The 22,518-nt window shown below is 38.4% G+C and overlaps 1 long non-coding RNA gene across 1 annotated transcript; it reads right to left on the reverse strand.

The window, feature by feature from the left end:
- Nucleotides 1-6,700: 6,700 nt before the first annotated feature.
- On the reverse strand, nucleotides 6,701-9,805 carry LOC140541960 (uncharacterized). Its single transcript, XR_011977968.1, has 2 exons — nucleotides 8,421-9,805; nucleotides 6,701-6,773 (listed from the first exon to the last, which is right to left on the reverse strand). It is a non-coding gene; the product is annotated as an uncharacterized lncRNA (long non-coding RNA).
- Nucleotides 9,806-22,518: the final 12,713 nt, after the last annotated feature.

Consider the following 22,518-nt stretch of genomic DNA (forward strand, 5'->3'; position numbering starts at 1 on the left):
GCGCATGTGACGTTTTCCTACCGGTGCTGGAGGAGGGGGCGTTTATTTATGCCCCTATTTTAAAGTCCTGTTTTGTCTTATTGATATGAGGTGTTCATAATATAACACAGTAAGGTGTGTGTTCTTCGTACTGGTGCCAGACAGGGTCTGTTGACAGGCAGCTCCCCAGCTGTAGTGGGGCTTCTTGAAGACTCACCTGCTGCTTAGCTAACTAAGGGGTGCATATGTTTGTATGCACCCCTTCTAATGAATGCATTTAACTATGTTAAGTTGCATCCATTGCTGACACAGATGTGCAAATGCACACACACACACACAGCTTGCCTAGTCCCTGTAGAGAAGTATTGCCAATAGAAAAGGACTCTCTGGAGCAGATAAACATAAACCTATTGGCATCCCTATTGGGATGAGGTGGGGGGGGGGTCACCAAAGGAGCTGTTGGCAGACAGACAGTGCCAGACAGTGATGCAGCCACTTAGGGTAGAACAAACTCCCCATGTAACTCTCCCATGCATCTAATTTTACTATATCTGTTATATTTATCTTAAAAATCACTTAATCACCGATTCACCATAGACACAGAGGCAATTGTATGCACATGTAGATAACATCTAAATAAATAACTATATAAGTGGTTGAGGAGATGCACAGAAATCCATTGAATAAGGTGCACAGATCAGTTGTCTTAAGCGTCTTAAGTGTCCATGTGTTTTTTGACCCTCCATGAACAACTGCTGCAGCTGTTTTGTGCTAAGCGGCTGCTGTGTCTATTCATATACATGTGATATGTGTCATGCGGTACCAGAAACCACCTAAACAAGTCTATTTGAGTTTATACAACATCTCAGTGCATTTTAGTGAACTTTAGGCATGCAGTTCATAGTATGCTAATTAGCGAAGTAGTGAAGAAAGCTTTTGCTACATTAGCCCCTTTAGTCCCAGTACCATCTAAAGAAGCAACCGTCTGACACCAAACATGTCATGTTCAATCAACTACATTTAGTGTGATAGGAACATTAAAGGGATATCGATAACAGGGTTGTGGGTTCGATTCCCGGGCTTGGCAAGCTGCCACTGTTGGGCCCTTGAGCAAGGCCCTTTACCCTCTCTGCTCCCCGGGCGCTGGAGTTGGCTGCCCACCGCTCTGGGAGTGTGTGTGTACTCACTGCCCCTAACACATGTGTGTGTGTGTGTGAGTGTGTGATCACTACCAGATGGGTTGAATGCGGAAGACACATTTCGCTGTACAGTGTACACTGTACAGTGACAAATACGTGCACCTTTAAAGACATGGGCCATGAAAAAGCATTTGCACTGAAGCACACCTGGAGAACCAAAGTCCCAAGATGTTGAATTCATACCGTTCACAGCTGAGAAAAGATTGGAATTATTCAATTGGAATAATTAAATAAGTGTAGGGTGTAGACACACTCATTCATAGTGGCTTGGTGTGGAATGGTGCATTGAAAATATAGCCATTTTTAAGCATCCTTAGAGGTGCTCCTACAGAGTCGTTTGAAACATTCAAGCAAAATGAATCATTTGCTCTCGACCGATTCTAATTTTCAAAAATGTGTGACCAGAGTCATGTACAGTACCAGTCAAAAGTTTGGATACACCTTCTCATTCAATGTTTTTATTATTTTATTTTTCCCTACATTCTGAATGAATACTGAAGTCATCCAGACTATAAAAGAACACATAAGGCATCATGTAGTAAACTTACAATTTTTACACAAACCAAAATACTCTGTGAAGCATTTAGGTGGGCTGTTATTTGGGGTGCAGTTAATTGTAGTTTCTGAGGCTGGTAGCCCTTGGTCTTCTTTTCCTGGGGCGGTCCCGATGAGGGTCAGTTTCATCATAATGTTTGATGGTCTTTGCGACTGCACTTGAGGATACTTTAATTTTTTTTTGCAATTTTTCAGATTGCCTGACCTTCATTTCTTAAAGTAATCATGGACTGTCATTTTTCTGTACCTAGTTGAGTAGTTCTTGCCATAATATGGATTAGAACGTTACTCAGATAGTGGCTATTTGCTGTTTACGAACTCTACCTCTTCACAACACAACCGATGGTCTCAAAACACAAGAGAGTTAGAGATTCAAGTAATTACCTCTTAACAAGGCACAGCTGTTCACTGAAGGCCATTCCAGGTGACTACCTTATAAAGCTGATGGACAAAATGCCAAGATGTGCAAAGATGTCATCTAAGCAAGAGGTGCCTACTTTGAATAAAATAAAATATAAAACATATTCTGGTTTCTTTAACACTTTTTTTTTGTTTACTAAATATTTCCTACTAATGTTTTTCTTCGTAGTTTGGATGACTTTAGTATTAATGTACAATTCAGATGACTTTATTGCAGAAAATAATGAAAAACAAACACTGAATTTAAGGTGTGTCCAAACTTTTGACTGGCACTGTAGGTTATTTATAGAGTTATAGAGTTATTTAGGAGTGTTACTGACAGCGTGTCTGAAAGCAAAATAGTGGATTTTAATTTCACTCTATTAGCTGTTTAAAAATATTATGGCTAGAAGTCCCAGAGAGCACAGATAGTTAGGTCGAATGGCCTCCCTCCATCAATCAGCATGAATGTAGCTGACGGAACAGAATTGTCCGTTAGTGTTCTCCTCCAGGCTTGTTGGGCTGTCCACTATATGTCCAAATGTTTGTATGCACCCCTTCTAATGAATGCATTTAACTATGTTAAGTTGCATCCATTGCTGACACAGATGTGCAAATGCACACACACACACAGCTTGCCTAGTCCCTGTAGAGAAGTATTGCCAATAGAAAAGGACTCTCTGGAGCACCTATTGGGATGAGGTGGGGGGATCACCAAAGGAGCCGTTGGCAGACAGACAGTGCCAGACAGTGATGCAGCCACTTAGGGTACTCTCTATCTCTTTCTGTCAAAGTTTGTGAGCATATTGAGGGGTAGAACAAACTTCCTATGCCTTTGTCGGACATTGAGCTACTGAAGGGTAGATTTTACAACTTTACTGGTGTGGCGGGACAAGGAGAGGTCATCAGTGAGGTGTTCGCATAACTGCTGCAACACTGCTGACTCTTTCCACTGCAGCTTTATTGATGTATAAGGGGACACAATTCTCCCCCTGCAGCGTCCTGCAGCCCACAGTCATCTCCTCAGTTCTGCTGATGATGAGGCCTAGGTTACTGTCATTGTGCCACTCTGACATGGCTCCGACCTTCTCCCTGTAGTCTTGTCAGCCAAGGATGGTGGTATTTCCAGCAAACTTGAAAATGATGGTTGAGCTCTGCCTAGCAACATAGTCGTGTTTGAGCAGGGAGCACAGGAGGGGGCTGAGCATACGTTTCTGTGAAACCCCTGGGCTCAGGTTCAGAGTGCAGGAGATGTAGTCGACAAGCCACCAACCATCTTCCCAGAGAGCACAGTTCCACTGCTCACAGCTCAAAGCTGGGAGGGGGTTTATACCCGTCTAGCCCATGTCTGGCATTAGGCATAGTGTCAATAGGTTCATGCTTATTTGCTCCAGAGAGTCCTATTCTCTTGGCAATACTTCTCTACAGGGACAGGAGGCTGAGACAAGCTGTGTGTGTCCATTTGCACGTTTGTTGATTCTACTGAATGCATACATTAGAGGCAGTGTCCACAAACATTTGGACATATCGTGTATCTTGACACAGGGACTTTCTTTCTTCGATATTATAATATTGTACTTTTGCCCATCACTAATATAAAAACGACCATGAACAATGTCCGTTTGGAACAAGCAATGGCTTCTGAAAAATGTATTTAATAGCTTTCGGTGAGAAAGCCTTTAAATAAAAAGACATTAAACTCTCCAAATGGCTGGTTCCTAGGAATTCTGACTGACTATTACAATTTAAAATGGCATATTGCCATCGAACTGTACTGAAAGACTCTGTTACATACTAATACCTTAATTCAATCAGTAAATATTACAATACTAGTGGAGTTGTGACTGTGAAATATGGCTGAAATCTGCTGATTGAGTGGAGCACTAGTTTGATACTACCAAGACTGGAAACCTCTAAAATGCATAGCGGATATCAGAAAAACACTGCATCCATTTGTTTGTTAATTTTTGTTTCTTTAATTTTTGGTCATGTTAATTTTTTTTTTAATGGTTCTTTTAATTGCTGGACTGAGAACACTGGTTATTCACTTAGACAGTGAGCAGTTAGTGTCAGTTTTATGCCCAGGTGATAGATGGTCTTCTATGTGTGGGGAATGTGCCCCCCCATCCTGTTAGCCCAAATGTCAACCAGTGTGTATACAGCAAAACACATGACCCTCTCTGTATGTTGCCACAACACCTCTCCTGAACATATGTTGAATGAACCTACTTGAATGAGAAGAGGAATCCTCAGCTTTATAAAATAGACACACATTTTAAATATCATTAAATGCTTTTATTAAACGCTTCTTTTTTTATGCGTTATGGACCGTATGTTGGTTTGGGGACCCCTCAGTCTTCAGACCCCAGGTCGAGACCCACTGGTTTTCTAGTTGTCTCATTTTGTGCAGTCCATAATGACAAACTATTCATAATGTAAATTATTCATGATAGATAATAAACGTGCTATATATGGTGTCATTTCTTTTGAAATAGGTATGGTTATGGTAATAATGCCTTATAACAGGTTATGAATGTGTTCACTATTTTATTATTCTCAAATATAAAAGTGCTACAAAGGGGTCTTTGAGTGATGCAATAGGAGAACCGTTTTTGGTTCTATAGAGACCTGTTTTTGTATAAGAGTGAGTGTAAAAATCCTTCAAATTGGTCAAGAACCTTTACATTGACTTCTTTAAACCCGAAAAGGTTCTTCACACATGCAGTATGGAACCAAAAAAGGTTCCTCTGTGTTCTTCTATTGCTCAAAGTAGTCATTGTAGCACCTTTATTTATGAGAGTGTAGGTTGGGTTTTCCCGTCAAGCATTAAGTAATCAGAGTCAGACCAGTCAGAACCAATTCTGTAGTCCAGAACTGCGGCAATCAGAACTTCAGCTTAATCCAGTATTCCAGCTTGTCCACTCGTGTTGTTGGCTAACATGAATTTGTTCTTGTGTTTACCTTCCACAGCTCATTTGTAGTGACCAAATAGGGGAAGATCCTGTTGGTATAAGGACCACCCCCTCAACTCCAGCCCAGCCACAAGGAGCCACAACAGACCCCCAGTCTTACCCCAGAGTTACTTACTTACCAGCATAAACACAATGTTTTCCCTGGAAGTATATTCAGGTAATACCCTACTTGTTTAACAATGTCTATATTGTTAATAAAACTGAATGTTAATTGTCACCCTTAATTCACTGATTACCAGCTTTTCAGGAATTCTGGACTTTTGAAAAAAGGTGCCATACAAATGAAACCGAACAAAAATAATCAAACCATTGCACATCCCCAGGACCTGATAATGGTGAGCTGTGTTTTGGCAATCTATGCAGTTCATGTGTGTTCAGGAGAGCATCAGTAAAATTTCATGCAAGACTAAGTAGCACAGAGCTATTGTTTTATCTACACTCTTTTAGATCTGGGAGCCCCCAGTGTAAAAAATGCATAGGCTTTCTATGCCATAATTACCTTCAGTTAATTTAAGAGATAAAAAAGTGAATAATATGGGCTCGCAATTGCTAATTGTTTTTTATTGCTATTGTTGTGTAGTTATACACTGAACATTTAAAGAAACAACCAAAAATTAAAAAAAAAAAAAAAATCTTTACAACTAAAAAACATATCAAACCAGAATATGTCAAATAAAAGATGTACAAAAATAGCTAAATGTTGAAACTGGGAATTCTACATTCCACTAAAGGATTTACTTTCCTTGATTTTGCATGATCTAGTAGCCATGTGGATCCACATGCTAGTCAGATCTGCCGTTATTTCATTAACCTAAAGGCTAAAAAGAAAAGAACCAAGAACAGTATCGCCACCTCATTCAGGAGTCATTTCATGAGCATATGATCCTTTTTTTCCTCACAGCTCAGATCTGTATCTCTATTTTTTATCTGATTTTGGAGCATCAGACATATTGAAGACATTTTGATGTCTTTTTGATGTCATTAGACACAACCAATCCATCAGCCCACGCTACGCCTGCGCTACAGTAGTTACACCACTGACTACAGTGGTTACATTGCTGCTAGATGTCAAAGAAGGCTTGATTTTCATATATACATATATATATATATATATATATATATATATATATATATATATATATATATATATATATATAAGTTTTATTTCAGAATTCCAAAAGTAACAACAACGTCTGATCCGTTTACCCGTATCAATGGTTTGAGTGCACATCTTAATCTTAAAGGAGTTAGTATACAGTACACCCTATTACTCCACTAACACCTCATACAGTGCGTCACTGTTCTTTTCATTAGGCTCTTTGCCATGGGTTTTATTTTTAGATGAAACGTCGTATCTAGGTCGGGGAGTACACAGTCAACTTTCACACACATTTTTTTTTTTGCCTCTGCTCCTTATTCATGTGATCTCTGCTTGGTGTCATCTCCTTTGTTCTAACTCCCCAGCCCTGTAGTATAGATAAAGACAATGAAATACTACTACAGCCTAGCCTTTGCATAATCGATCACACACACTTATTTTGGAATGTCATGCTTTATTTTTTTAATGAAATGAGGTCGTTTGGAAACTGAACACAATTACACTCCATTTCCATCTTTTATTAATCAAACATGGTTTGAAATGTGTGCCACATCTCCCAGCTGTTGTGCCCTAGAGAAAAAGAGAGAGAGGGAGAGAGAGAGAGAGAGAGAGAGAGGGAGAGAGAGGGAGAGAGGGAGATATAAGAGAGATTAGCCTGAAAAGCATGGTAAACTTTACCATTTCTGTTTGTTTAAATTCCAGTCCTTGTTTCTGTAAATTACCATCTAAATTATAATTATAATATAATTCTGAGGTATTTTGGCATCTATTTTCTAGCTGAAGTTCTGCAATATTTTCACCATGCATGAAATGCATCAAAAATGTTTGTTTTTAGACCAAATAACTAAAATTCTGAACTGAAATAGTAGTGCTACAGTTATGTATTGCTGACATATATTTAATACAATTGAGTTACTTTGTGTCCATTCCAGGCCTTGTGTCTGTAAATTACAGTTCAAATAAATAATTTAGTGATCTATTTTCTGGCTGAAGTTTTACAATATTTTCACGACAAATGAAATACATCAGAAATGTTTTTCTGAACTACTGCACCTTTACTTTCTAACTCTTCCATTTTTTTTGTGTCAGTTCCAGTCCGCTTGTCTGTAAATTCTAGCCCAGATTATATTCATGTGGAATTTGTGCATCTATTTTGTGACTAAAGTTAGCTGATATTTACATGACGCATTAAAAAGGCATCACATTTTATATTGTTTATCTAGGATTTACAAACAAGTTGGACTAAAGTATTACATTCTGAACTAAAATAGTAGTGCTATATTTCACATTGCTGTGAAATATTTGTATATATTATAGTGAAATATAATTGAGACTTTCTAACTTTTCCATTTGTGTCATTTGTGTCAGCATTTGTCAGTTCCAGTCCTTGTGTCTGTATAGCCCATATTATATTTCAGTGCAATTTGTGCATCTATTTTGTGACTGAAGTAACCCAACATTTTACATGATGCATGGAAACCATCAACATTTTTTGCTTTTCTAAGGTTTACAAAAAAACTGAACTAAGTTCAAACTCAACTGTTGCAAAAAAAATAAAATAAATAAAGACTCAACCAGAGGGAAAATAAATTCGTAATTATATAAATGAATAAGATGATGTCATAATGGGCTGATGTATCACCAATCAGGTGTGTACTTGTTACTCTACAGTTGATGCAGTTACTATACACTAGGTGTTGTGAGCAAGCTATCTGTGATCTCTAAATCTGCTCATTTTTATGATACATGCAGATCTTCAATGTTTTAGGAGTTCTGATGATGCTCACAACACACTCAAAAAAGAGTTTTATGATGTCATTTATCACAATAAGGATAAATAATCACAATGGCCTTTGTTATGAAATATGAATACCTCAGACACATCTTGTACCGAAATCTCATACAGAAAGAATCCACTTTCAACAGACAGCAGTTCACCTTATCTATTCAGAAGAATGCTATCGTGCCCATCCCTGTGTTGTGTACAGTATTTATATTACTTTGCCATTATTTTAGTGAATGCACCAGTGGCATTTATTTGCCATTATGGTATTGGGCCCTATTTAGAAGAATCATACTCTTTCTGTCAAATGTCATATGCTATTTTTTTCAGAGACATAATGTTATTTAAAAGAATCAGAGCAGCTAGTGTTGTTTTTTTATTATTATTTTTTTAGTCACACATATTTAAATGTCTTGCGTGGATGTAAATGTCACCTCGGTGCACTGTTGACATTAGACCCAGGTTGCATACTTCAGTCAGCTCACATGGAGAAAAAGAGAGAAAGGAATAGAGGTGGGAAATGTGAAAATGAAAGAATTGAAAGCCTTACTATTCATGTAGAATTGTCAGTGAGGGTGGGCAATATATCATAAATATAAGCTCACGATATTTTAAAACATTATCAAGACAAACAATATGTATTATGGTATTTTTGTGTTTCTCAGGCTTAAGGACAAGTTGGAAGGGACGTAAAATATCAGCAAAGCAGTAAAAAAACAAGGCTAGGATAAGCCGCTAAATAAGTACATAAGATTAATTTAACTATTTACAAAAATACCATTAAAAAAGGACACGGGTAAAAGAATTAAAAAAGCCTATTGTGATGTCATAATAAACTGACATCCAATCAGTTACCTGTTACTATGCAGTTAGTGCCATTGTTGCTGTTGTTTACAGCTTTTTTTATCCTTTTTTTATCCTTATAAAAATTATCTCTATTTCTGCCAATTTTCACTTTTTGACATGATGTAAACAACAAGTGCCAGATTTACGTTATGTCAAAATGTCATCATGAATGGACCAGTAGAAATGCTCCAAAGTGACATGAAATAAAAGCTTTTTACCTGGACTTCCATTGATTGTTAAGAAGGTTTTTTCCTTCTCCTGTAAGGTTGTGATTTTGGAGTCCTATTTCTCATATACAGGCACAGAAATGTGGAAGGTGGTAAACATTCTTGCGTGACATTTTAGGCCAAACCGGATAAAAAAGCTAAACCCTTCAAAGTCATCCAATGCTTAAAAGATTTCCAGAATACTATGTTAATTCCCCTAGCACCCATTGACAGCTAATACATGCAACAGTGAATTACATTAGTGCATTGCTGCCTTACTGTACCTTTGTGTAGTGGATCCGTCTAGGCTTTCTTTATGCTCTGGAACAGGCGCCGCACCAGGCCTGAAAAGGGGGCCGGACCGGGTCTGAGAGGGCCGCTTTGTGGCCCTGTTGGGTCAGACGGACCCCCTGAGGTGAACCCCCACACCTCTCACTCCATCACTCCATACAGGCCTCCGCCGTGTTGTGAAGTGTCTGTCTAAAGACGGCCAGCTCCTTCAGACCAGCCTGCTTCAGCTGAAATGGAGATGGGCCCCCCTTTCTCATTAGCGCCTCACATATGCTATCGGGCATGCTAATCGGTAGACATCTTTTTTCTTCCTCTTGTTCTTCTCTATTTTCTCCTTTTTTCCCCCCCAACACCACAGCCAAGAACGGTCTCTCCACATTGTCCCCAAATTGAGATGTTTAAATGAGAAGCAGTAGGATAGTCCAGCATCAAATCATCAGCTCATGCATGTTAGAGTAGAGTGCAATGCTGAGATGTGCTAATTAAAAAAGGCAAGGGGGAGGGCTGTGTGGCTAGGCTGGAGAGAGAGAGAAAGGGAGAAAGAGAGAGAGAGAGAGAGAGAATTCTCTTGATCAGGTAATTAAACACCCAGCCGGAGCCATTCCCTCTCTCTCTCTTGGTTTTGGACTGTAGATGAAGAACACCGGACGCATCTGATTTATGGACGAATCCCAAAAGCCTGACCAGGTCCTGCAGACGAAGACAGTAAGAATTCAGAGGTGAAACAGACGGGCCTCACGCATCCATTGCCGTCATTCATTATGTGCATGCTTGTGGCGCATTCACCTATAGCCTATTGCCGTGCTCTATGCAAATCTATTGTCTGTTCTGTATTCTGCTGTTGTATCTGTAGGTGCATGTTTCCCACAGAAGCCACTCTAGATGTTTATTTATACACATTCGTTCATCAGTTCCATATTTTCTTTAGCTTTTAATGGAATTACTGTGTGGAAATATCTATAACTCTATAGGCCTGTAGTTGAATGGTGTGATTATATACATCTTAAAAGCAATGTAAATGTTGTGAAAATAAAGGTCAATTCTACAGAAATTCTGGTCCTTTATTTGTATTAACAGAAGGCTGCTGCATTATCCGTCAGCGCTGTGTAATTTCAGCAGAGCTTCACTGGGCACGCCTGTGCTGCAATTCCCTCGCAATTGTTTTAATGGGCCGAAACCCAAACACAGGCACGCATCCTGCAAACAGCAGCACGTGTCTCTGTGTTAAAGAGCTTGACCTCGGGTTAAGAGGGTTCGGCCCTTGACCTTAGGGATGGGTTATCTCCTCACCTCCGGCTCCCTAGAGAGTCCAAACTGACTGACCAGTGAGGCTGGGTTTTGGTGTGTGTGTGTTTGTGTATTATATTTGTCTTAATGGACAATAACAGTTTTTTTTTTCACACAAACATTTGAAAATTGTAAATGCCTCTTTGTTCAACATGTGCAATTTAACTCACATAAATAAGGGAAGAACAAAATATGATTTTGTTTTCTTACTGGATGCAGAATTTAAGGTCAACCTTATATCTCTACTCTGTACTAGATGTACCGTGGAGTTTCTGGAGGCCTTGCGTTACAAAGTCATTTTCTTTTTTACTAAACTGTAGGATTGTATTTATTTTAAAGAATATGGTGGTTTTGCATCAGAGTAGTTGAATATTAGTGCTGTTTTCTACAGAACCTGATTTTCTCCACAGTAAGTGGATGACGAAAAAGTAAAATAAATATATAAAAACTAAAATGAATAAAAACAACAGTAAGAACAACAGCTGTACACCAACAACACATCAACAAAGCCTAATAAACAAAACAGCAACTGATAACTATTACTACTACTACTACTACTAGTACTACTCCTATGCTTTTACTAGAAGACTATTACTACTAATAATAATAATCAAAATAATAATGAAATAATAATAATAATAATAATAATAATCATTAGTAAGAAAAATTATAACTATAATAATGACCATTACTAGTTGTACTACTACTAGACTACAACAATAACTACTACTACTACTACTACTAATAATAATAATGTATTATTATTATTATTATTATTATCATTATTAACAAATGATAAGAAGTAAGAAACAATAACCAGTACTGCTAGGCTACTACAACTACTACTACATATAATAATAATAATAATAATAATAATACTACTAATAATAATAAAGTAAAGTACTAAAAACAATAAAACAATAATTATTACTTCTACTACTACCATTACAATGCCACAGAAGAACCACTTTTGCTTCCATAAAAATATTTTGCCCTGAAAGTTTGAAAAGTGGGTGTAAAGGTCCTTCATCATTTTAAAGGTGCCAATCTTTTAAAAATGTTTGAGCATCGCTCAAAGAACCCTTTATACCATATTTATTTTAAGAGTGTTCTACTTAATAATAATAATAATAATAATAATAATAATAATAATAATAATAGCTTTGTATTTCTTATGTTTTAGGCATGATAGCTTGTCAGATCATGTAGAGTTTTCAGACTGATACTCACTTTACCAGCTGCCATGGATATATTGTGGAGTGTATGTGATGCTACTGCATACTGCATACTGAGTACAGCTATATAATTCAGATTACTGGAAGTGTCCAACATTCAGAATCACTTGACAACATTAATTTCAGATTGGGAGATTCAAGGTCCTGTCGTCTCTGTTCATCCACAGAAATGAATGTGACTATTTGGCAATGACACAGTTAAAGTCAAAGGCCGGAGTAGTTTACAAAACATCACTGTAACAACATTGGTTCTTTCAAAAAAAAAAAAAAAAAAACTACATTAATTTCTTTCACTGTAACAATCCCACCCCCATGTGCCAACACACACTCATACATAGACATACCCAACGCATTCTTGCGCTAGCTCCCACCCCCCCCTAGCTGAATCCCCCACAATAAAACCAGCCTTCAACTTGAACCACTGACCAGGAATAACAACTCCCAGACCAAAAAAAAAAAAGAGAGAAGTTCTCAGGGAATAATTTCTGTCTGGCCACAGTGCAGGGGCAGCTGATTTGGGCTAGCGCGTTAGCATAACAAAAGGCCCAGAGCCTGTGAACTTGGGGAACCTTTCGACCTCGGCGCTGTGGGCATGAATGGCGCGGGAGCCTCCCCATAGAGTGCCTCGGCAGCGCCCCTGTTCGTGGCTAAATTGTTAATCAGGGTAATTTAATATACTTTTCAATATGCCCCCATCTCTCATCAGGAGAAGCATTCACAGCCTCTGTCTTCACACACACACACACACACACACACACACACACACACACACACTCGCACACTGAAAAACAGTACCACTCCCCCTCCACCCCCCACCCTCCATTCAGACAGGCCAGACAGACAGCTGCAGTCCATAGCCCTCCACCCGAGTGAAGTGTAGGGATACACTTGACATAGTGGGAAAAGCCTGGGAAGTGTGTGCCTTCGTGTGTATGTGTGTGTGTTTTTGTATGCTGCTTGAGGTGATGGCCAACACCAGGAGCATGAGTAACATCACGATCCATCACCGTTGGCCGTTATGGGGCTGGTAGATTCATTAACGATATTAAATCGGAATCCAATTTTCTCTTTCTGTCTTAAACAATGAAACTGAACTTAACAGAGCAATGACTGAACTAAACATGGTAGAACGGGATACAGGGTCACACACAGGCTAACACTGGCTTAATGGACTTTTTATGCAGTTAAACAGTTCTAAGCTGAACATGCTTTTGGCCATCCTCGCCAATCCCACAAAATCTGCCAGTCTTGACAGGTTATCCATCAAGATTGACCATGACTTTTTTTTTTTTATCATAGGTATGTTTGCCTACTGAGCTGTGTTTGTATACATCACAGAATTGCTCTTGCTGCCTGAATTTCTCATTCTGAGGCATATCAGTAATTCACAGTGAACGCAAGCCACGATAAAGTACAGCCTCCACATCACAGTTCTGCACTGACTTGTAACAGGTAGAATAGCATCTCTATCCATGCCATTCTGGGCTTGGGATGCTGGTTTCTACACTGCGGCCAGGACAACATTTTTGTTTAAAATCCTGTAGTATTACTCTACTCCCTGTGCCTCTCAGCTTGTCCAAGAATGTGTGTATACAGCAAGTCCAAGTGGTGGTTCAAAGCACGACTTACACTCCCCGGCGGTAGGGGGAGCCCATGAGCAAGAAATGCAAATTCTCGTATAACGCTGCTTAAAAAGACCCTGACAGCTAAGCTTCCCAATAAAAACAATGAGGAAGGTCCGTATCCCCTCACATACATGACAAAATGCAGTGCTCTGGATGCCTTTGTTCACAGATTAAGTATAAAATATGGTAAATATGTAAATTTAGGTGCTCCCACTTTCCCTTGCCCATTCATGTCTTCCACTTGTTTTCACTAATTATATATATTTTAATGCAGATCTTTTATGAATATAGGTTGGATAGTTTGTCTGATATTGAACTGTACTAAATGTATTATGTTTGCATCATTTGACAAGCACCTGTTACATCAACCGCATCCACTTGACCGCCAATGACCACCCATATACACACATACTACAACACCTACATGTCTAGAATTGCTGAAAGACTTTATTTATTGCTTAATATAATTGAGAAGTTAACCCTACCTTCAGAGCTGCAATACTGTCTGTATGTGCACTCTTGCCTATGCACACGTTGTCCTTGTCCTGTATTTAGCCTATGCACTAGATGTGCATAGTCGTAGCCGAATAGTGCTTTGATGTACCGTAGAACTCTGTATTGGTATAATGACAATAAAGCCGAATTAAATTAAATCAAATCTACAGTTACAGTTAACTCAGCTTGTTATTGCTGTTCCTTTTGGCTGAATTGTTAACTCAATGGTAGCTGCCATGTTTGTTGGTAGCAGGGATATATCTGTAAAAAAACATTTATATTTAAAAAAAAAAATATTATTATTGCTGTGATTTAATATTTCTAGATTTTTTTAAGCAAAAAAATAAATAAATAAATAAAACATGTGCATTGCTCTCCCTTACATCCTTTCAAATATTTTACAATACTAACAGAAAAGAAAGAAAATGAAATTATATTGTAAATAAAATCTGCATTATTCTCACAAGTTAAGACTACTCAATGCCATTTAATTAAAAAATATTTAAATTGATTACATTTTATTCTAATTTATTTGTCATTTTAAAGTAATTAATTGTGTCTGATCAATTCTAACATAGTTCTTCACTCATTTTAATAGCTGAGCATTTTCAGTATTTATTTCCGACCAAGTGTGTGTAATGTAATTTCCAACATATTCAAACAATGTCACGCGTATTAGAGCTGTTATTTTCATAGTACTTTGACAATGTAACTTGTGTCATCAGAACAATCGATAAAAACAAGCAACTGAATAATAACTAACTAAGCATAGTCTAGTATTTCAAAATACTTCACTGCAGTGGTGACCAACCCCTGGAGATCCCCCTTCCTGCTGACACCCATCAAAAAGTCATTGGTTAGCTGAATGAGGAGCGTTCTCATTTTAATAGCTGTCAGAAACAAAACTAAGCATTCCCGGCCATATTTTGCACCAAGTGTGTGTGATGTCATCTCCAGGTGTCATACAGGCCTTATAGCAGAGTGACGTCAGGGCAGTGTTGGCTGTGATCGATGTGAGTGAGTAACCGTACAGGTCTAAGCCTGCCTTAGACCTCTATAAATACTGTGTGACTCAACACTCACTGTATTGTGTGTGTGTGTGTGTGTGTGTGTGTGTGTGTGTGTGTGTGTGTGTGTACTGACCAGGGCAGTACAGTGGAAAGGCTTTGTGCAAGTGGAGACCTCTAGGGTTCATTCCTCCAATATCTGAAAAGCACAAACACAAACCTATGAGAAGCACAAATGGCAGAGCATTGTTTTATGTTCCTGTCTGTACTCTGCTTGCTGTCTGGTGGAACTTTCATATCAAGGGCTGTCGCGTCATATCTCTCCAGGCCTGGGACAAAAATACAATTGTAGCCCCTTCCAAAATTGCATCTCACAGCTTTGATGGCGGGATACTTTTGTGTCAAATCTGTTGGGAATTAAACCACTTTTCTCAAATAATAGGTCAGTCAATAGGGGGATACTGACCAGCTATGAAACTGACATAAGCTGATTTCCCTGATTCCTTCTCTTCATTCTGAAACTCTGATTGGATTTTGTGGTACTGTAAAATATTAAATATACACACATACAGTATGAACACGTGGTGGCTCAGTGGGGCAGTGGTGGCTCAGCGGTTAAAGCATCGGGCTATCGATAACAGGGTTGTGGATTCGATACCCGGGCTTGGCAAGCTGCCACTGTTGGCCCTTGAGCAAGGGCTTCTACTCTCTCTGCTCCCCGGGCGCTGGAGTTGGCTGCCCACCGCTCTGGGTGTGTGTGTGTTTACTCACTGCCCCTAGTTTACTAGTGTGTGTGTGTGTTCACTACCACAGATGGGTTAAATGCGGAGGACACATTTCGCTGTGCAGTGTACAGTGACAAATACCTTTACCTTAACTGAGTCTTGTACTAATAATGATTGATGAATGATGACTGTTATGTTAAGTTGTTATGGTAGTCCATGTTAAGTTGTATAGCCATCAGGTTGATTGACACCCATTGTCTACTGTTAACCCACTATATTGCTTGCAGAAATATTAATTTATTGCAATAATTAATATTTGATGGAAATATCTATTTGTATTATACATATTTATTTGGTGTTTTTGGTATTTGATATTCTATGTATTGTATATAATATAATATATATATTATATATAATATTATTGCTTTATTATGACTATTATGACTAAAGTACTTTGAGGTGCTAAAAGTATCAACAATCACTAAAATAAATTGTACTATACTTATTATTATTATTATTATTATTATTATTATTATTATTATTCAATTAGGACACACTAGGAATAACCAGGAATAAATATTGGCATAGGGGGAGTAACAAATATTATAAAATATATATTCTTAAATAAAATATATTATTATTAAAGAATATATTTGAAAATATTAATTAAAATATATCATTAGAAATACAATATTTAATGCTGTAACATAAAATAAATGGGCAGATGGAATTAATTCCCACCCATGCACTCAGACACCGCTCACACCAGATATTCTCACGCTCATAGGGCTAATTTACATCAAAGTTAGCCATGCTAAGGGCTCTCTCTCATATAGGAACCAAGTCGTGATAGAATAGCAATGGCAGAGACCACTCCCATGTGGGTCATGGAATAAAAGTGGCCCCTGTCTTGTCTACTGAATCTGTCTAATGCCAATGTCCCCTGGTCCGCCTCAGACTGTGGTCTTCGACATATCATACATGCTATCACTTTGCAGACAAAGGAGACGCACCACTAAAGGCAGCTTTGCGTGGCAATTAAACGGCAAATATCTTACCGTGATTAGAAAAGTGAGGTTCGTCACAGGTTCTTGGCTCAGACATACACTTCTACGAATTGTCAGAGAATCGTTTCACCATGTGGAGACTTGGCTAATTTACAAAAATGGGTCGACGTTCAACATCTGTGGAATATTATTAATAAAAGAACACCACCAGAGGTGATACTTCCATGCTATTACTCTGAAGAACGACAGAGGTCAACCATGAGATTCAGGCAAAAGAACATGCTTGAAAAATTGCTATCACAGTAAGGACTATATTCCGATCTGCATCTGGTTCAGTTTTATTTAAGATCTTGTCTGGTCTAGTGTTCCCACGTCTGAAGTTCAAGTTGAAGACCATGGTGGGTTTAGGAGGTGACAATTGGTGCCAGACAAGTCAAGCAGGGATAAAGCAGGAGAACAAATGAACGATGGCTCTCTGGGGACCGTTGTTCCAGCCTGATCCCAGGGTGTTGCGACTTTGTCCAGACCGAGCCACTTTTGTCACTCGTTGGTGATCCCCAAGACCAGCCTGAATGAGACAACTTGACCCAGGCCTTGTCGCCTAGGGATACATGGAGGGAGGTGGGGGGGGGGCAGGGTCCTAGACACACAACTGCTGGTCTCATTTGTTTACAGAGGAACCAAAAATGTATATACTAACGACAGATCATATGAAGTGATAAGATGTGTGGAGAATGTTGAAGAACTAGAAATCAGAGGCCATGTTTTTATGAATGATATGGATACTTTGGTTTGTAGCTGTTAATTTTTGCATTTCGGCGATCAGTTTCGCCAGCAGGGAGACAAAACTCATCTGCTGTCTGGCTGGCTGACTGGCTGAGCCACACTGATAGGCTGTCTGGACAATGCAACCAGACTGGTCATAGGCTATGCTCATTAGAGGAAGGTCGTTTCAATTCAAGAGGGAATTAGCCAAAATTTGAATATTGCTTTACTGATATTAGGACTGTGATTGGCTTTGGGAAATTGTAGTGGGAGCCTTCAATAAGATCTTTACATGATAATCTTTTTTTTTTTTTTTTTTTTTTTTTTTTTTGAACATTTTGAGCATTTTGAGCATTTTAACCCAAGTTGATGAAGGTTTGTTCTCTCTGACTGAAAGCATGCCAGAAAAGAGGGATTATACGAAGTCTTACTCGTTCTCTCTGCCCTTCTCCATATTCCTTTGTTTCGTGTTAGCCTGTGAAATGGTGCTGGGCCTGACTCTAGGCTGTGGATTAATTGAAAGGCAGAAAGTGCTTCACTTGTGTAAACCATGTTGCCTCTAGGCATTGTGGGAAAAAGAGGCTTGGCCCACAAGATGCTACAGCACTAATGGAAAAGAGTAGAAGACAGGCTCTGTGGTTTTTATCTTTTTGAATGAAGGCCACCATGCCAAAGTCACCATGCTACAATCCTGGAGATCAACATCAATATCTTCAGCTTCTTTTCGCTGGTAAAATTACAATGTGAGGCTCTAGACAGGTTTCAATCTCACTGATTTATGGAGAAAGATATAGGCAATAGAAAAAAGCAATTACCGTTAATATTTTACAAATACCAACAAACGCTTCTGTCAGTGCACTGTCGTGGGGGGAAAAAAATAATTACATATAAATTTAATTTAATGAAGTGCCTGTCCAAAACAAACCACTGCAGTAAAACAGCAGTTCAGCTGGACTGAGCGGGACAGGGCTTCTCAATCCCAAACTTGAAGACCACATGCTCTGGTTTCCCTCATCAAGCACACCTGGAACAACACATGAACTAATGAACCAGCTACTCGTGTGCAGAGTTAGATCTGTTAGATTGGAGAAAAATGCAAAAATGCAGAGCATGAGGCCTCCACTACTAACTTTAGGACCTCCACTGTGCATTCTGATCAAAATCAGAATTTCTTTATTTTGCCAAGTGTGTTACACATACAAGGAATTGTACTTGGTGAGAGCAACACAAGACTGTTAACAAGTATTACACCAAGAGAGAAAAATACACTATACACTAAACAATAAATAGAATAAATAATAATAAGTTTAAAAAGTACTTAAAGTAATGCAGAGCTGTTAAAAAAACACTACATCCAGAAATCTGTACTTGTACAGGTATGAATACTGCATATCCATATGTAGCCTGAGTAGTCATCTATATACAAGCTATTATGTACAGATATAATAATATAAATATTTACAGAAAATTAACATCTGTACAGCTGTGCAAATAGTCATAGTGCAAATGTAATTTAGGCTCAGTTATAGATTAGGGTGTGAGGTGTCCACTGCGGTTTAGGAGCGCTTACAGCTCTGGGGAAAAAAGCTGTTAGCTGTTAGTGTGTCGTGTTGTGCTGGGTTTGATGGTTTTGAGTCTTCAACCAGAGGGGAGTGTCTGGAACAGGTGAAGTCCAGAATGAGAAGAAAGAGAGGTGATATTTTAGTGATATTTATGTTGGTGACGGTGCGCTTACATTTCAGTACGATTGCATTTTCTGACATTATTAACTATAGACATTATCAGAAAGAGAAATGGGTGTTTTTATTGTGTTGGGTGGGATTTGCATTACAATTTACATGAACTGAAACTATTCATAAAGAAAAAAGAATAAGACTTGGGTCAATTAAGGAATATGGTACAGTTACAGCGATCCACCATTAAACTTTAAAACCACCTGCCTAATATTGTGTAAGTCTGTCTCGTGCCGCCAAAACAGCTCGGACCTGTCGACGCATGGACTCAACAAGACCTCTGTAGGTGTTCTGTGGTATCTGGCACCAAGATGTTAAAAGCAGACCCTTCAAGTCCTTCAAGTTGTGAGGTGGGGACACCATGAGCATCAGTGAGCCTCATGTTGCCGGTTCACCGGTTGTCCTTTCTTGGATCACTTTTGGTAGGTACTGACCACCGCATACTCGGAACAGCCCACAAGAGCAGCCAAGCAAAGCTCTGGCCCAACCATCGTCCAGCCACACCTCACCTTCAAGAACTGACTGTTCACTTGCTGCTCATCCACCTACATTTAAAGTAAAATCCCCTAGTTGTTTTCCTACTACTTTCTGCAGTGTGTCATTAATTGCTAATCATGCAGTGGGAAAAACTGAGGAAATACATGATTGCTTAGCTGTAACAAAAATGTAAATATTAATAAACACTAACAAATGTAACAAATTAATATTACAAGCTGGATTTCCACATGTGAAACCACACATAGTCAATAATGTCGCTTAACTCGCTTAAGTTCACTCAAGGAGAAACCATGTTAATATTATTCTATAAAAAATGCTAATAGTATATTTAGCTAGCAAAGCTCCCATAACAAAACAGGGATCAGGGTAATAATAATGACTGGCTTTTATTTAGTGAACGGCTTTATCAGCATGAGCTCAGAGGAGAGAAAGTCCTTATACAGACGTGTTGCTGCTAAACTAGCTAAAAAAAAAAAGAATCTGTTCAAAATGTAATTGCCAGCGTTTTCACTGACATGCCCCCAACTCGGTTAGTATGAGGTTCCCGTTAGTGACTGCGACGTGGCTGGGTCGTCCATGTGGAGCCATACATGTGCAGTAATCTCGTCACTACGATTCCTCCTACGACCTGAAGGCAGCAGGTCGTGAGTGCAGCGCCCTGCGGACCCGCTGCTCCAGGCTGGAGGACCAACACAGGAGCCGGGTGTAATGTTGAAAACAGAGGCGTGAATATCCACAGACATGGCTATCTGTAAACATTTAGCTAGCTACAAGTGGGAAGGATTCTTATTGGCCACGTTTTATTTGTAACGCCATGAAAAACAAACATTCAGGAGGCAAAGCACCAGTTTAACATCGCCTCAGGGTCAGGTAGCGCTTACAGCTACGAGGTAGCTAGGATAGCTAGCTAGCGCCAGTAGCCAGTTAGCCAGTTAGCTAGCTAGCACTAGCTATAGCTAGTATGATGTTTTGTTTAGAGGATGGTCATAAATAATTATAAACTGTTGGGTATTTTAGTAGAATTTATACAATTGCGAACATTTAAAATAAATAAAATAGCTACTGCTAAGCTTTAGTCGCAGAATCAGCTAATAGAAAATGACTAGCTAATGGTAGCTAGCTAGCTAGTGAATTTACAAGAGTAATGATCTCTTACTCCTCAATAACAATAACAGCTGCATTACAAAAACCCTACAGTAACAAGGTAGAAAAATATAAATAAATATTTAGCCCTTACATCATATAATAAATTGTTTTCTAAAGGTAATAAATTGTTTCCTTTAATAAATCTAATAAACCATCCCATTACAGTTTATGCAAAGAGTTTTTTTTTTAAATGAGGGAAAGATTTATTAAATTGAGGGATCAGTTTATATCTCTAAATATTATGTTTTGTATGTTGATACTTTAAATACTCCATAAACTACATTTAGGCGTTTCCAGGAATAGTTATGCTTGGAAATGGTGGTAAGCTGTTGGATTTTAATAAGACGTGAAGTTATGTTTTTACCACGCAAGCTAGTATATTTCAAAGACATTAATATATATATATATATATATATATATATATATATATATATATATATATATATAAAATGTTCCATATGTTCAGGTGGACAGACTAAGGTGAAAGGACACTGGTTTGGGATGAAGGGGGAGCTTCTCTTTGTCTACAAAGCAAAGCATCCAGGTAGTGCAGACAGGTGTACAAAAGAAGTAAAGTTGTTAGTACGTTGCAGCAAAGCAGACATAAATCTAACTTAAAAATGTTGGTTCTGTTTTTTCCCTCAGTTTAACAGAGTTGATTCAGTGTAGCTTTCTTAGTGGTCTGTGGTGTTTCCAGCAGCACTGTAAAAGTAAAACTGATGGTAAGAAGCAGTTTATCTGGGTTTCTTCAACTCAAATAATTCATTTGGAGTATTTATTTGCATTAAAAATTCAGCTTTTTGCCTCATAGTTACATGGCTGTAGCTTGTTAGTAGTGATTAGTAATGATTAAACAGCTGGCAGCCATTCTGAAGGTGTTCTTTTTTTTTTATTTGCAGGATAAGATCACATTTGTCTGACTAAAGCAGCTGACTCATAAGGTGAGCAATTTCATTTAGATTTCTTGTACAGTCAGTACAGTCCCATCAGTTGTTGCAACTTCAAATTCTTTCACATTCACAACTTAACATTCACGAGTAACTTATCGTTTCACAAGCTTCATAAAAGCTGGCATTTTTTTTTCTGGGCCTTATAAAGAACTTGCCATCTTTTTAGGGAAATAAGTGTTCATCTGTGGAGTTATACAGTTGTACAGTTGGTGATATATTTGACATGTGCAGCCAAATAATAATAATAGTATATTATTATTTGATATCTTGCCGTTAATTAACTGTTTGGCCATGTTGGAAATAACCTTTATGTCACAACTCGGCCTGTTTGTGCTGCTGAGAAGATATTGATAAAAAATTGATTAGTTGGCCTTGTCCGAATATTCAGTTCCACCTTAATCAGAATCAGAATCAGAATCTCTTTATTTTACCAAGTATGTTACCCATACAAGGAATTTGTCTTGGTGAGAGCAACACGTATGACAAGTAACAAAAAACACAGAACACAGTCTTAAACTAAAGGAAAAATGACACTAAACAATAAATAGGGTAGGGGATAAATTAAAAAAGTAAAAAGTACTAAAGGTAATGGTACAGTCACCAGATTGTGAAGGTGTTGCCCCATTTAAGATGGAATGGAAAGTTTGAGTCAGAAGCTCACGATATCCATGACATGCTCAGAAAAGCATGTTCCAATATTGTAAATTGTGAGAGTG

This window comes from Salminus brasiliensis, chromosome 20 (assembly GCF_030463535.1).
Source record: "Salminus brasiliensis chromosome 20, fSalBra1.hap2, whole genome shotgun sequence".
Taxonomy (NCBI): domain Eukaryota; kingdom Metazoa; phylum Chordata; class Actinopteri; order Characiformes; family Bryconidae; genus Salminus; species Salminus brasiliensis.